Below are 14,644 nucleotides of genomic sequence, written 5' to 3' on the forward strand. Positions count from 1 at the left end.
GACTTTATAATGTATTTAAAGCATGCCAGAAACTCTTTTGTTTTTAAATATAGTAACAATCGATTTAACAAAGCTTCAAAACTAGAGTGCTTTAAGAAAGGAGATATGACTGCACTATCCTGATACTGGAGGAATAAAATATTCCAAGGGAACTTCAAGACATTGTGTATTTTTGAATGAATAAATTCCAGTTCAATGTAAACTGGCTAGCTTGGCATCTAAATTTTACTTAAAATGCAGAGGTTGACCAAGTTTATTTACCAGACAGCTATGATGGGAAGGAAAAGTTTTATAACTATTTTAAACATTTATTTCTAGCTAGCCAAATATGTGCAATGTTTTTTTTTGTTTGTTTGTTTTTTTTTTTTTTTTTTTTTTAAATGTGACAAATGAGTTTTAATTTGCTATTGGTTAACCATTACTGCATTGTCTCCTGTGAGATGGTGCATGTTGTGTACACCATCTTTTCTGAGAGTTTTTGAAATGCACATATAAAATTATTCATTTTCCTGCTTCTGCCCAGAAATGGTATCTGCACTGCCACAAACAAATCAAGTTCACAGTGTTTAAGGCTTATGTCTTACATAAGAGACTTTTTAGTAGTTGCTGACACAAAAGAAGAAAGAATTTGTTATTTTCAAAGTATACAGGACATATGATGGCCATAGCACAGCACACTACAGAATAAACAAGAGCAGGTGGAGTATTTGTTTTTTTTTTCAACAAAAACAACTTATCAATGCCTAGGTGCCATGCCTGACAAAGATATGACTATTTTGAAAAGCAGAACGTAATCTTACGGGTTCATGAGGGAAACTCATTTTTTTTTATACCACACAGGATTTCAATCCTTGATAGTGACTGAAAAACACAAACCCTACCAGATTGCTGACATTATCTAAGCTACGAAAGAAAAATGCTTAATTTTGCTGCAGAACAACACATCGTGTGTGGAATAGCCATTGGCTGTGCGTATAGTAGGGGCCAGCAGTGTGGTGTAGTGGTAAGACACAGGGCTTGTAACCAAAAGATTGCTAGTTTGATTGATTGTACTCTTGGGCAAAGTACTTGACACATGTAACGGAGTGAGTCCTCCGTTCCATAACACAATAAATTGTAGTCGCGTGTACTGGGTTTGCTGTAGTAACTATGCGAAAATTTGTAGTTGAATAAAACGATTTTGTGTATGAGTTCGCTGTAATGGAACTGATGAACTGCTATTGGATTGCTCCTGTAGTTCTGCCATAAAGCGAGCCAGACCAGCAAAAGCCAGATGCAGTACCAAAGTTAGCATGCTGGTTCATAGCCGTAGCGATACGGTCTATGTTCCGCATTATTACAAATAATATGACTCCGTGAACAAAAGCAAGGTACTGAAACGTTGGCTAAAGGTATATGATAATATGTTGGGGGGAATGTACACAGCTAAATGACTTTTTAAAATATTATATAAAAGTAATATAACTTACCCAATTGTTTGGCGGGCTTGAAATGGTGTTGACAGCGTCAGGGGATGGAAAAGATTGATCGGTCTCTTACGCGAAACTTTATTGATCCAATTAATGTAGCGCAAGATGACGATGACGTTACATCGACCTGTAAAATGTTACAGTGCGATTATTGATTGTATTCTTAGAGCGATATGGGTATTATTATTCTTATTCTTATTATTAATGATAAAATTCATGTAAATATTGTAATTGATGACGATAAGTGATTTTCCCTTAGTTGGTATGTTCTGGGGGAGGAGCTTAAAAAGGGAACCGAGACAAAGCTGGTCCCAATGGTGAGTTGAGGATTGAAGAGGTGCGGTAGTGTTGTGATAACGTTAAAGCAAATAAGTTGTTAGTGTAAAGTGTTTTTGTCATTTGTTTTTGTGACAGTGTCTCTCAACCCTCTCCTGGAGTACCCCCTGCCCTGCATGTTTTAGATCTCTCCCTGCTCCAACACAGCTGATTCAAATGATCAACTCGTTATGAACTCCTGAAGCTGCTTATAACAAACGGATCATTTGAATCAGCTGTGTTGGAGCAGGGAGAGATCTAAAACATGCAGGGATGGGGCCCAGCTAACGTTGCAGCAACGTCGCCAGTAAGTGCTCATTTGGTCACCGCGACATTACCTTATGGCGACGTTCTTGTTGACGTGAATGTTGCCATTTGGTCGCGTGGATAACGTTGTCGCGACGTAGTGCATTGGTCGGTTGCAGACGTTATTTCATGGTACCTGGATTACGTTGCCGCGATGTCGTCCCTTGGTCACTTGCAATAAGGTCGCCAGGACGTCGCGGTTACGTTACCGTTACGAAATGGCACCTTTCACTTTCCACGTTGCCGCGACGTCGGACTTGACGTTGTAGCAACGTAGGTTTGGTCATTAAATTATGTTGCGGCAACGTAAGGACAACGTGACAGTGTTCGCTGGGAGAAGAGGGTTGAGAAACACTGATGTGATCTTGTCCCTGCAATTTTCAGTATGTTCCCTTGGCACAGAGGGAGGTGAACGTGTGCCTTCTAGAGCCAATGAGGTGGGGCCGGATACGATATATCCTCTGTCAGACAACAACTTGTTCCCCCTCGCCTCCACATGACGCCATTTACTGCATCAACCCGAGTTTCCCCGGAAAGATGGAAAATAGGAGAAATTCTGGGAAATACCTCAGTATACGGATCAGCTAGACTTATAATAACCACAGGAGTATGGACTGACCCCATGTGCCACAGACCCTGCAACAGTTTTCCAGGTGTGATATTGCAGACTAGGGATTTAAATTACTTTTGTTAAAGTGTCTGCTGTAACATTTTTTAAACTTTATTGTAGACAGTAGCCAGACAGCCAAATGATGTCTTATTAGCTGGTGACTGCATGGGCCTTGGTGTTCATTCGAAAAGGAATGCTTTTTCTCTCTCTTCTTGCGGAATATAAAGTTGGATTGACGATTTAACTGGAACCAAATTATTGACGTGGGGTTCCCATCTGGACTAAAGTTTTCAAGGAATAATGTAACCGAGTAGCGGAGATTTCCTTATGACGCTAAACCTTATCGAGGGTGGAAGTGGTACGAGAACTGTGAGCGTTTTATTCGCGCTCGACATGGCATTAAAACTTGATGAACTTTTTGCCAAACTCTTAACTACAGTAGCCTAAATATTAGTTGTTATTCAAGAAACTCAGCATGACGTTGTGCATCTGCAATAGTTCGGTACCAGAGTTAGGCGCTTTCACATTCGTACGTCTAGTACTGCCTGTAACTGATAGTGTTTTAATTATTTGGTTTTGTGTGTTGCTCAGCATGTTTTGTTACCATACAAGTAGCCAGACCGAATCTAACCCTGCATTTGCATGCTTGGCGACATACGTTGGTGGAATAAAGCCAGTATGATGTGATTATTTTACCATAATGCAGGTCAACATAAAAAGTTGATAGCAATGTTTCTTAGTGGTTAGTTAGTAATTTACTTAGCTAATCAAGTTGCTAACAAACGAACACCTTGTACGAATAATTTACACCGGATTTTACACTTACAGAAGATAGAACATATTTTGTGTGGTTTGTTTAGTAATATTTCAGTATTGGAAACGTCGTAGGTTACAGTTTTATAACTTGCAAACACTTCCCTTGCGAAAGGCGCATCACAGTGCCAGCTCAACTGCTTATCCGTGGTCCTTTGCATTTACAAATATTGATCCAGATGTTAATCAATGTGTTACAACTATCTTACTTTTGGGGAAAAAAAGTTAATAGATTGTCAGTGTAGGTCATAGGTCACACAGCACATTTTCGGATAGGTACTGTCCCATTAGGTAGTATGTTTGTCTTCGATGCTGTTTCCACTTGGGAAGATTGCACACTAGCCTAGCACCTTGTGAAACACATTAACCATACCAACTTGAAGCTGATGCATCAGAATTTTCTGGAGGTTTCCTTCCTCTTGGAATGCTCGTCTTAGTGGATTACTAACAGGCAACTACAACAGCTTAACAAGAAGACATTTTCACAAAGCTGAGGTTTTCAGATATGAAGTCATTACTTTAAGTCCAATAGCTCTGATATTCCCTAAAGCAATTTAGGTTAAGTACCTTGTTCAAGGGTGCAATGACTGTGTCCTGTCTGGGAATTAAACCTACAACCTTTGTTTTACAAGCTTAGTTCCTCAGGCACTAATCCACACAGCTGCCACTCCCAGGAACAAAGATGGACTCATTGATCATTACAAGAACCTGTTTTCAGTTTTAGTACAGCAATAAAACAAGGCAGAACAGTAATGCAAGTTTAATAATGTTTTGATGGTGTGTATTATGTGAGGTGAATATAAATTCTGTTCATATTGATTTAAAATGTAGTTAACCAGATTGCCTCTGGAAATATAAAGAAGAAATCAATGGGCAAGAGAAAGGTAAACATGTAATCGTTTTCTGAATAGTAACTTATAAGCATTTCTGTATTGGATACTTGAATTTTGAGATACAAGATACTCAACAAAGTGAACCAAAGGGAGAAATTCCATTACAGATCCATCTATATAGAGACAGTCATGCATGTGATACACAACATTACAACTTTCAATCTAATGAAATGTGGCTTCTCAAGCAAATCAGGTCATCTTACTCTTACATATTGAGATGTTGATGGCCAATGCACCACCACACATACACCCTGCAAGAAGGGGAAATATTTTCAAAAATATATGTATTTATTTTTTATAAAGGTAACAAAAACAGTCTAGGCAGAAACTGAACCACAGCAAACAGCTCTCAAAACCCTGACTGCTCTTGAGCCACACACCTGAATTTAATGCTTGCTGATTAGGGCAGGAGTGGCTTGTTAACCAATGGATGATTAGACACAGACAATTATCCCACACAATTACAATCAGACAGAAAATGACAGTGAACCAGTTGGCAATGGAATTGATTGAATACAGATTGGTTATTTGCAAAGATTGAAAATAGAAGACAATCAAGGATCCACAACTGAAGTCACATTTAACAATTAAATAAAATTAACAATTAAACACAAACAGTAGCTTTGGGGGGATATGTATATTAATAGTGATCAACCACTTGGTAGCAGACAGCCCAGATAACTTTTTTTTTTCTTTCAATGCACTTACTTACTTTCAAGCAATACATAATGATTTTTGTACTGAGGGTTGTATCCATTTTATTATCTGAATGCTGTATAAACAATGGCTATAAAGGTGATACCAAGCATAACTATCATTTGCAGTTGAACTCAGTTTTTTCATGGTGTGAATGAGCTGCATTCTTTTGAACTTGAGAAATTTGTGTATTCTTTGTCGGTATTGCTCTTGCTTTAAGTGTGACCAGGACTTTATCTTAAGTTATTTTTTAAAGTACAGTAATATGGATCTAGGTAATGTATAACTAGCTCACTATTTCAGAAATTCCAGTCAGGACAATGCTGAAGATAAAAGTGGAGAATCAACCTTGAGTCTGATCATACAGACCTATTCCTGGCTTTTTCAACTGGTATTTTTAATCTTTGACCCATTCTGCTATTGGATCACTAGTCACACACTCAAATACAGACCAGCTGGGGGATTTACCAATCAGAAATGTTGTTACTTTCCACATATCAGCTGTGTTTTTTTTTTTTTTTTTTTTTTTACTGGGAGGCTCACAGATTTTGTGTCTTGCAGGACTTCATGTGAGTTTAATACCTGTCAGAAGGATCTGTCTTCAAAGTGAATGGAGGCGGGAACTCAAAATGGCGGCGGGTCTTCCCGCTTGCCGGGAGTTGTGCATGACTTTAGGAGGCAGCTCTCTAGAGAGCACAGTCTCAGAGAGGCTTTGAGTCAGCAGGCCCATGTGCTATCGTTGGATCAGATACGGATCGTAAGAAGTAGCAATGAGTACAGTGCAGAACCCATGGTGACAGCCAGACTTGGGAGCAAACAAGGTATCCAGCAACATCCCCAGGAGAAAATGGAGCTGACACAAGGCCTCATATTAGAGCCTCATCAGCAGATGTTTATCCACAGGGGACAGCACTACCACCACCACACACAAACTCCCCCGACTGCTTTGGCACGACCAATGAGCGTGGCGAGCAGCAGTTCTCAGACCAGCACCCACATAACTGCCAGCAGCACACCCTCTGAGCAGAGGCTCCTGGGAAACTCCCCCACCAACAAGGTGATTGGGGCACAACCCAAACCATTGGAACAGAAATGGGAGGAGCTGAAGCGTCTTTCCGGGAAGGAACTGGGTGAGCACTCCTGCCACTGTGTAGAGTGTGAGAGGCCTGCAGCCCCCCCTCCTCGCACTGGGTGTGCGACCACCACTGCGTCTGTTCGCTGCAAAACGCCCTTGACTACGGAACGTGCACCTGCTGCATCAAGGGCCTCTTTTACCACTGCTCCAGCGATGACGAGGACGTGTGCGCAGACAACCCCTGCTCCTGCAGCCTGTCCCACTGCTGTCTGCATTGGTTCGCCATGGCCATCCTGTCCCTCTGTTTGCCGTGTCTGTGGTGCTATCTTCCAGCAAAGGGCTGTCTGGAGCTGTCTCAGGGCTGCTATGACCACGTCAAGTGACCGGCCTGCAGGTGTAGGAACACCAATGCCGTCCATTGCATAAATGCTGAGAAGTCAATATAAAGTCAATCAGAACAAGAGGCACCCCATCGGCAGCAGCTGCAAGATTAACCTGAAGTCATGTGTCACCCAAGCAGTATAGTACAAGGTGGGATGGAATTCTGAAAAGCAACTTAACATAGTTCATGTTTAGCTGACCTGTATTTTACAAGGGACATACAAGGATATGTAGTTTTTTAAAGTGAAAGTGGTAATATTACTCTTACCTGTTTTAACACAACTAAAGACCAAGGATTTGTTAATCGTGTTTGGGAAATATTTAAATGAGTAAAATGCATTTTTTGACAGAGGTGTTTTATTTTTGTACATATATCAACTGTTAATAAAAACATAGCTATATATTCATTTAAAAGTTGTAGATCAACTATTAACAAAAGCATAGTTATTTTGTATATTCATTAAAAAGTTGTTAATTCTTCTTCTAAAGTCTGTTAATTCTAATATTTCTTATTACATTACACATACAAATTTTACAGTTGCCTTAATCTTTATTTTGTATTTTCTCCCAACATATATTTTATTTTATAAAAGAAAGTATGTATGTATTTATTTTGTGATGATTCTTTAAGCAATTCCCCAGCTATAAAATATACTGCAATACATTGCTGCAAATAAAGTGTTAGAGTTGTCTAAGTCAGTGTATATGTTCATTATAAATCGATATTAACATTTGAAATTAAAATGAATTTGGTGTCCATTTCTGTGTTTTGCACCTTACGGCTTTTTGGATTATGATCCCTGGAATGAAATAGGGCAGGCAAGGCATTCTTTCTCTGACTTTGGCAATATGTTATATAATTTGCCTATACAAAGAACAAACCATGACATAGAATATTCCACAACTGCATATTGTCCCTTCTGTGCTGAAGTTCCATCCAATAATCTGAGTGCATGTTCCTTTTTCTTTCGTTTCATAGGGCTCTTGTGTTAGATGGTATCTACACAGCTGTCTACATCACCATTCCCAATTGCTTTAAAGGAGGCACAAATCCCCTTTGATGTTTCTTTAGCTCGAGCAATTCAGCATTCTCTTAGTTGTGCTGCATTGACAAATGTAGAATTAATCATAAAATCATAAACAGAATTTTTGACAGGGTGATATTTGTGCCAGCGGGTAAAGGTTTTACATTTTGTGCAGGAATACCAGACGGAATAAAGGTGGACTACTGAGACCCAGACTGAATACATACTTGTATTTTATACATCTCAGATTTTTTTTAAAACAATGTTTTTCATGCATCCTATTTGGAAAGCAATGGCCATTGTTCACTGAACGGAAGCCTGGAATATAATTTGCAAGGAATGTGATTTGGCTGGGTCAGACTAGTTTCAGTAGCAGAAATCTAAATCTTTCATGTCAGCATATGTTAGTTACTGAGAGGCTGTGTGGGTGTACTGTGTGGGTGTGCTGTGCCTTTTGTGTGATTCTCCCTTGATTGTGTTACAACATGTTATGGGGATTTTCCATGGGAAATACTTCTGAAAAATGTTACTGGAATTGTCCAATTATCTGAACAAAACAAGTGTATTTTTCACGAATATCAGACAGTTATGGGGACTTATAAGCATCCTATTGGCACATTGAATCAGACTACTATAGTTAATATATTACAGGGTGTGTGGACCAGATGATCAATACTCTGTAGCCTAGGTCTGTTGCCAAGTCATTGCTGCACCCATCAGATCCCAGTTTTATTATTTAAATAAGACAAGGAAAAACAGCTCGTAAGTTATCAGTAAGAGAGTGAATCACAACAATCTCTAATGCATCACTGTCAGAGGCACCTCTAAAGTCAATACCACATTTTTATTCAAATTTATTCAATTGCTAGTTTATTACTGTGTAACCACATACCTGGTTTAGCTGTGGTTTTAAAATGATATAAACAAACACCCCCAAAAACTCACTTCAAACTCACCTTTAAGCATGTTCAACGTTAAAAGAAATTAAATTTAAAAGGAAAACAACATGATGTGTTCCTTAATAACCCATCCCAGAGTGGAACTTTGAGTTGCTGTTTTTTTCCCAAATGTTAGAAACGTGATGGTTTTTGAAGGTAATGGGGCCCTCCAGTGAACATCTGTAAGTTGGTATGTTATAGAATATGCACATACATGGCTGAGAGTGTCATTTTCAAAGTAAACCAAGAGGCCCAACCTCCTGACTTCTGTTGAGTGGACACAGTGATGGTTTCATTCCAGCTGTGCTATTTTAATTATTAATCATATTTGTATTCATGTATTATAAAATTTTATTGGCTTTCTCAAATATTTTCAAATCTGTGTTTACTTAATATTGCTATGTATTACTATATGTGATGGTGTTACTTTTTTATATTTTTTCATGGATGATAAGCACCTCGTATAATATATATTGTTATTATTTCAGATGTAGGCAAAGTATAGAGCCAAGATGGGTTGAAATCTCTTTTCCCACCTGTAGAATATTCTTATTTAACTGGAGATAAGACAGATGGAGGAAGCAGGAAGTCATAGTTAACTGTCATCAATGTGATTTACGTTTTGTTGTCAGGAGTCTTAGGCCTTGGGAAGTTTCAAATATGATCCCAGCTATTTCACATCTGATGTGATTTAAATCAATCTAAAATAATATGTGAATAAATACCCCGTTTGTTTTGGTTGGTAAGATATTAAAATTCAGAATCCATTTTATGTGTGCTTTCCAGTCATATTAATCCTATTGTATGGATTCATCTAATGAGAGATATCACTTTTAACAACAGACACATTGATTCTGTTGCCTATTGTCTTGGCTACAACCACCAGTACCTGCTCCTTCTCAGTAAGCTTACATTTTTACATAGCATTCATAAACACCACTGGATATCTACCAGACAGCTTTAATCCTGATGGTGCCAAATCAAGAACTGAACCTGAACTTGATCTGAACCTCCAACACCCCGGCAACAAGTTCCGTAACTACTACATGACATGGCCACTCGATACTACAAGGAAATTGGCATTGGACATTCTAGTGCGCTAATAGGAACGAGCACACCTACAATTTGTACAGGCAGCAGAGCTTACAAAGGGCTGTAGGCCATACACTGCTATTATAGCTCCAGCACAAAGGTGTAGTGGATTATCAGGGGAAACTGAATAGCAGCCCTGCACAATGCTCACATTAGCACAAGCAGATTTCACTGAAAATGAAAAGGGAGAAAGGGTATATTTTACTGGAGAAAGGAAGCAGGACATAGGGAGGCAGACCCAAACAAAGAGATATGCCCTTCGACTCAGAAAGATACACTATCAGTGCTGTAATTATGAATAATAGGTTAGGACCAATGCAGATGCTTTTGAGAACAACAATTTTGAAAACCCATTTGTACATGTTCCCACCGGTGATTGGCCATGGGGAAGTTGGTGGAAGCAATCAGGTGTCTTAAAGAGCTCCAGAGCGGCTCACTCAGCAAGGCACTCGTCTCAAATACAGGATGGGTCCTGCAGCCCAGGTTTGATCTCAGCCATCTCTTCAGCTTAAAATGACTGAAATCCCATAGTGGTAAAACAAAGTGGTCATGTTCCACTTGGGTAGGTATGGGTACATCGACAGGGTTTTCTATTCTCACTGCTGTCCGGTACCCTATAGCTTTTCAGGTGCGTGCAAGTTGCTGACATTAGTGATGATACAGTGTTGCGCCTATCCTCCAATTGGCACTGACTTCATTGTGGTGCACTGTGGGGCTTGTGGTGTGAAAATAAGATGTTGGCTGTATGGAAATGTATCAGAGGATTGCATTTACCTTATCATTCCTGCAGAGCTGCAGAGGTTACCATGCTTAGATGAGCCTAATGAACAACTAATGATTCCAAAATAACATCCTATAAAAGGAAAAAATGTGCTGGGCATTGATTCCAGTCATCTTATTTTTTTGCCTGATCAGTTAAATTTATCTATGCCTTGATAGAAGGAATGTGCCATATTTGACCCTAGACTTGGATGTATGGCTTTATCCTGACACACACACACACACACACACACACACACACACACACACACACACACACACACACACACACACACACGCACACACACGCACACACACGCACACACACAAGCTTTTGTACTGTCACTTGGCATATTGGCATTTAAAATGCCTTACAAAAGCCCTTTGTTGATTTTTGGCACCTCTGTAGTGATGCAGAGCACTATGAATCTGTTAACTAAGACAGAACACATGACAGGAGGGAAAGAAGGATACTGCCATTCTGGTCCTATTGTCTGACCACCAGGTTTTAAGATATCAAGGTGTCATGACTGCGGCGTCTTAGCCGGTTGTTTTCTTTTCCCTGTCCATGTGCTTTTGTTTTTCCCTGTGTTTCAGCCCTGCCCTGCTCTCCACCCTGTCACCGCCCACCAGATTACCTGACTGATTGCACCTGCCTGCCTGCACACCTGCATCCCGTCTCCTCGTCAGCCTTGTCCTATTAAGTCCTGCTCGTGTTGCGTCGGTTCTGCCTGCCGGTTCTGTTTCTTTGCCTGTGTTTCCTGACTTCGTTCCTCGTTCTTGCCCTGTGGTTTTGGTCGCCGTGTCTGCCCGGTTTTTGACTCTGCCTGCCCTGACTTTGCCTTGTGGATTACCCGTTTGGATTAATAAACCTGTTTTTGGCATCCATCTCCTCTGTCTGCGCTTGAGTCCCTGCCTGAGTTCTGACACAAGGCTGGACTGTGAGCCCACGTGCCTGCCTGCTGTGATGGGTGGATGTGCAGAGGCCATAGCAACATAAGAGGGTCCTACATCTCTCTGCGTGTGTGTGTGCGTGCGTGTAAACTGAACTACCCAAGCTAAATTAATTTGCTGCGTATCTCTTCAACCATAAACTGTGAAGGTGAATTTCTGGACAAGTCTAATATGAAAAGCATATTGGGCCTTTTAAACTTTCATAACCGGCGTCGCTGTACAATTTTTCTGGGAAACGCCTCCAACTGACCAATCAGCCAGGAACCCAGTGATTCCAGAGCCACGGGAGACAGTGGCAGTCCTTGTTCCTTGGCTAATTGCGTGAGATGGCAAAGCACCTCTAAATTGCTTCTATCACTAACAAGATCGAGCGCAAGGCCTAATTAGTGAGGGATAGAAGCAGACAGAATGGTGAAAATCTGCAAGAATGTCAAAGAGCAGACACCATAAGTAGAAACAGACAGGGATCTGTCTAGGACTGTAAAGTGAGGAAAGAAGCCATTTAATCAGAGTGGCAGACAATTTAAAAAGAAGTACATGGTTGTGTCTGAACATTTAAACAATCCTGTGAATTAAGCAGATGGATGTTTCACTCCTACCTGGGGTGACAGCAGTTAAATCTAATTTTAAATCTTGTGACGCGCAACAATTAAAGTCGTTAATCTCTGAGTTGCCACAAAAAATATCCAACTGAATAAATGTATTATATGTAAAATGTGAGCTTTGTAAGTCACTGTGGAAATAAATAATGATTTCTTGTCACGGTTTGGGCTTTTGGCATTTTTGAAGACTTACAAAATGTGAGGGAAGAGGAATGATTTTTTTTAAAGTCCACAGCTGCTTGCAGGCACATGTTCAGACAGATAACATTAACCAGCTGTAAAGCCCAGGTCTAAGTCCTCACTAACACACTGTTTGATGACTGTGGCCTTTCAAAACCTGCTCCCAGTCATGCACAAAGGCGACTACGAAGTGAGACTGATAACAGGTTTTAACACAATCCTACTAAAGGAAGTAAGCAGCTGTAGAGCCAAATAATAGACACATGAAAACTTAGTGGTGACAGTGTTCAATGTACATCACAGCTTTAGTCGATTATAGCTGTGAACACAACAGAGGTATTGTTGTCTGGATACCAGCTACAAAAAGGCAGTATACAAGTGTTTTTTTGTTTGTCTGTTTGCTGTTTTTTAAATGAATTTTATAAATGCATTTTATAAATTTGTCTTGTTTCAGATCTGTGCATGTGTATTTGAATGCAACCTTCTTGATTTAACCCAGCAAACTGCCTCCCCCGCTCCTTGCTGGGGTTATCCAGTGCCCATTGTGATAGTATGTGCAGAGGTTGGCCAGCATCTTTTACGGTATGTTTCGCCCCTGGTTCCTGTAAGGGGATAGATGTGATTCCCAGATAGGACATATCTGTTGAACCCTTCTGGGTGGTTCTTCACCTGAATCCAGCTGTATAACTGGGTCAAAGAATGTGCAAGGCTGAAAAATGGAAAGTTGCAATTGAGAGTTTCTGCTAGCACATAAATCAGCAAGTCAATGAAAGTGAAACAGGTTTCGCGAGCTTCCTGTCTCTTTAAGGCAGAAATCTGAAGGTTGGTTTTAGTTAAACTAAGAACCACACTTGTCAGAGTTTGCCAGGGTTAAATGTTAAATTCCTTTTGAATTCAGAGTAATGTAATGGGGTATGGGTGAGATAAATTTGAGTGCCTTTATAAGCTTGATGTAACAGTTCTCACTGGTGATTTCTGATTATTCATAGTGGAGAATGTATGAAGCAGCATTGTTTCATTATGTTAACACATCAGTTGCAGCAAGCAGTTCTTCAGTTTCCTTCAATTTGTGACATATCTTTACTGTGAAATAGTCATGAAAGCATTTAGGAACATGCAATCATCATATCAAAGTTTAATTGCAATTCCAATTTCCCATAGTGTAAAATACTAATGTCCCTCTTTCACCCATGATTAATATTTCTGGAAATACATGCAGATAACCTAAAACCCTTGACACCTCTACATTTAACACTTTCTCAAGCATATTTTTTAGATTGCTTAGAAAACATTTTTTTATTGACTCCATTGAGGTTGGTTATAGCACTTATAGAACATTGGCTGCAATAATAAGAAAGACTGTGAAGTATTTTTGATGGTCTAATTTTTACAGCAGTTAAGTTCGTATTACACTGCAAATTTTAAGGGGCATCAGAAAAATGCTGAACTGTAAAAAAAAAAAAATCTCAGGAATTCTCAGTGTAAAAATTACAATTATTTTATCTCAGCAAAATAAATCTAGTGGTGTCAGTTTGTCATCTGACCTTTCTGAATCTACAACGTCAAAGTCATGGACATGTGTTCAGCTCCAGTTATAGCCCATATAATTTGACCCACCACCTGTCTTCCTTTTCACAGATTATAGTCCCAGTGAAATCACTGCCAAACATTTACCTTCTCACAAACAAAAATCCAACTCTCACAGACTTCACATGCATCACTTTATAGTAAGGCATACAGATTGTTTTTATTCACAACCCATGTTTACATTATACGTATTCATCTTGTAAGGTTAGCAATAGTAATGGAAAAATACTTTCCTGCTAAGCTTTCACATCACATTTCTCATGAGATGTACATTGGTGAACACAAATATTTAAGCTGTTTCATCAAGTGATTGTCTCAGGATTGTCAAACAAGTGTGAGAGTCTCCCACAACTGAAAATGCCAATGGATTATACAGGAATGTGTAAGTAAATAGTGACTGCTGTTTGTCTCAAGGAAGCATTGACTTCCCCAGATGCTGGCTTTCTCTATGGCAGTTGATGCCAGTACCACAAAACAACAGCAGGTATACATTTAGAGCGCACTGCAGTATTACCATATTTTCACTATTGTTATGTATGTCTTATATATGTTATATATATCTAATCATATTAAACTGCCTGTTCTAAGGATTTGCAGCTTATAATTGTATTCCCAAGGCAACAGGGAGGTCCAGACCGCTGCCAAAATGATCTCAGGAAGCAATTGATTCCTTTATTTATTTCTCATGTACCATTTATTTTAGGTCTGATTTCAAATAGGTGTTTTTCAAGTGGATACTCTCAACGTTGTATGAATGTGTTTCCTGAAGCTAGCCTACCCTGCTAACCCCATGCATTCAGACAGCTCTGTCTGGAAGTAATCATATGGTCTGCATTCAGTCCTCCACACTAACATTTGTATGTTATCTGCAGTGTCTGGTTATTGTCCTGCCAGTTACACATGCCTCACTATCCTACCATGGTTAAGCAATATCCTAAGGCTGAAAAGT

At 39.6% G+C, this 14,644-nt stretch overlaps 1 pseudogene; it reads left to right on the top strand.

Annotated features, from left to right (window-relative positions):
- Positions 1–5,696: 5,696 nt before the first annotated feature.
- Positions 5,697–6,639, top strand: LOC118786301 (annotated as a pseudogene).
- The last annotated feature ends 8,005 nt before the right edge of the window (positions 6,640–14,644 follow it).

Source organism: Megalops cyprinoides, chromosome 11, assembly GCF_013368585.1.
Source record: "Megalops cyprinoides isolate fMegCyp1 chromosome 11, fMegCyp1.pri, whole genome shotgun sequence".
In the NCBI taxonomy this organism is placed as follows: Eukaryota; Metazoa; Chordata; class Actinopteri; order Elopiformes; family Megalopidae; genus Megalops; species Megalops cyprinoides.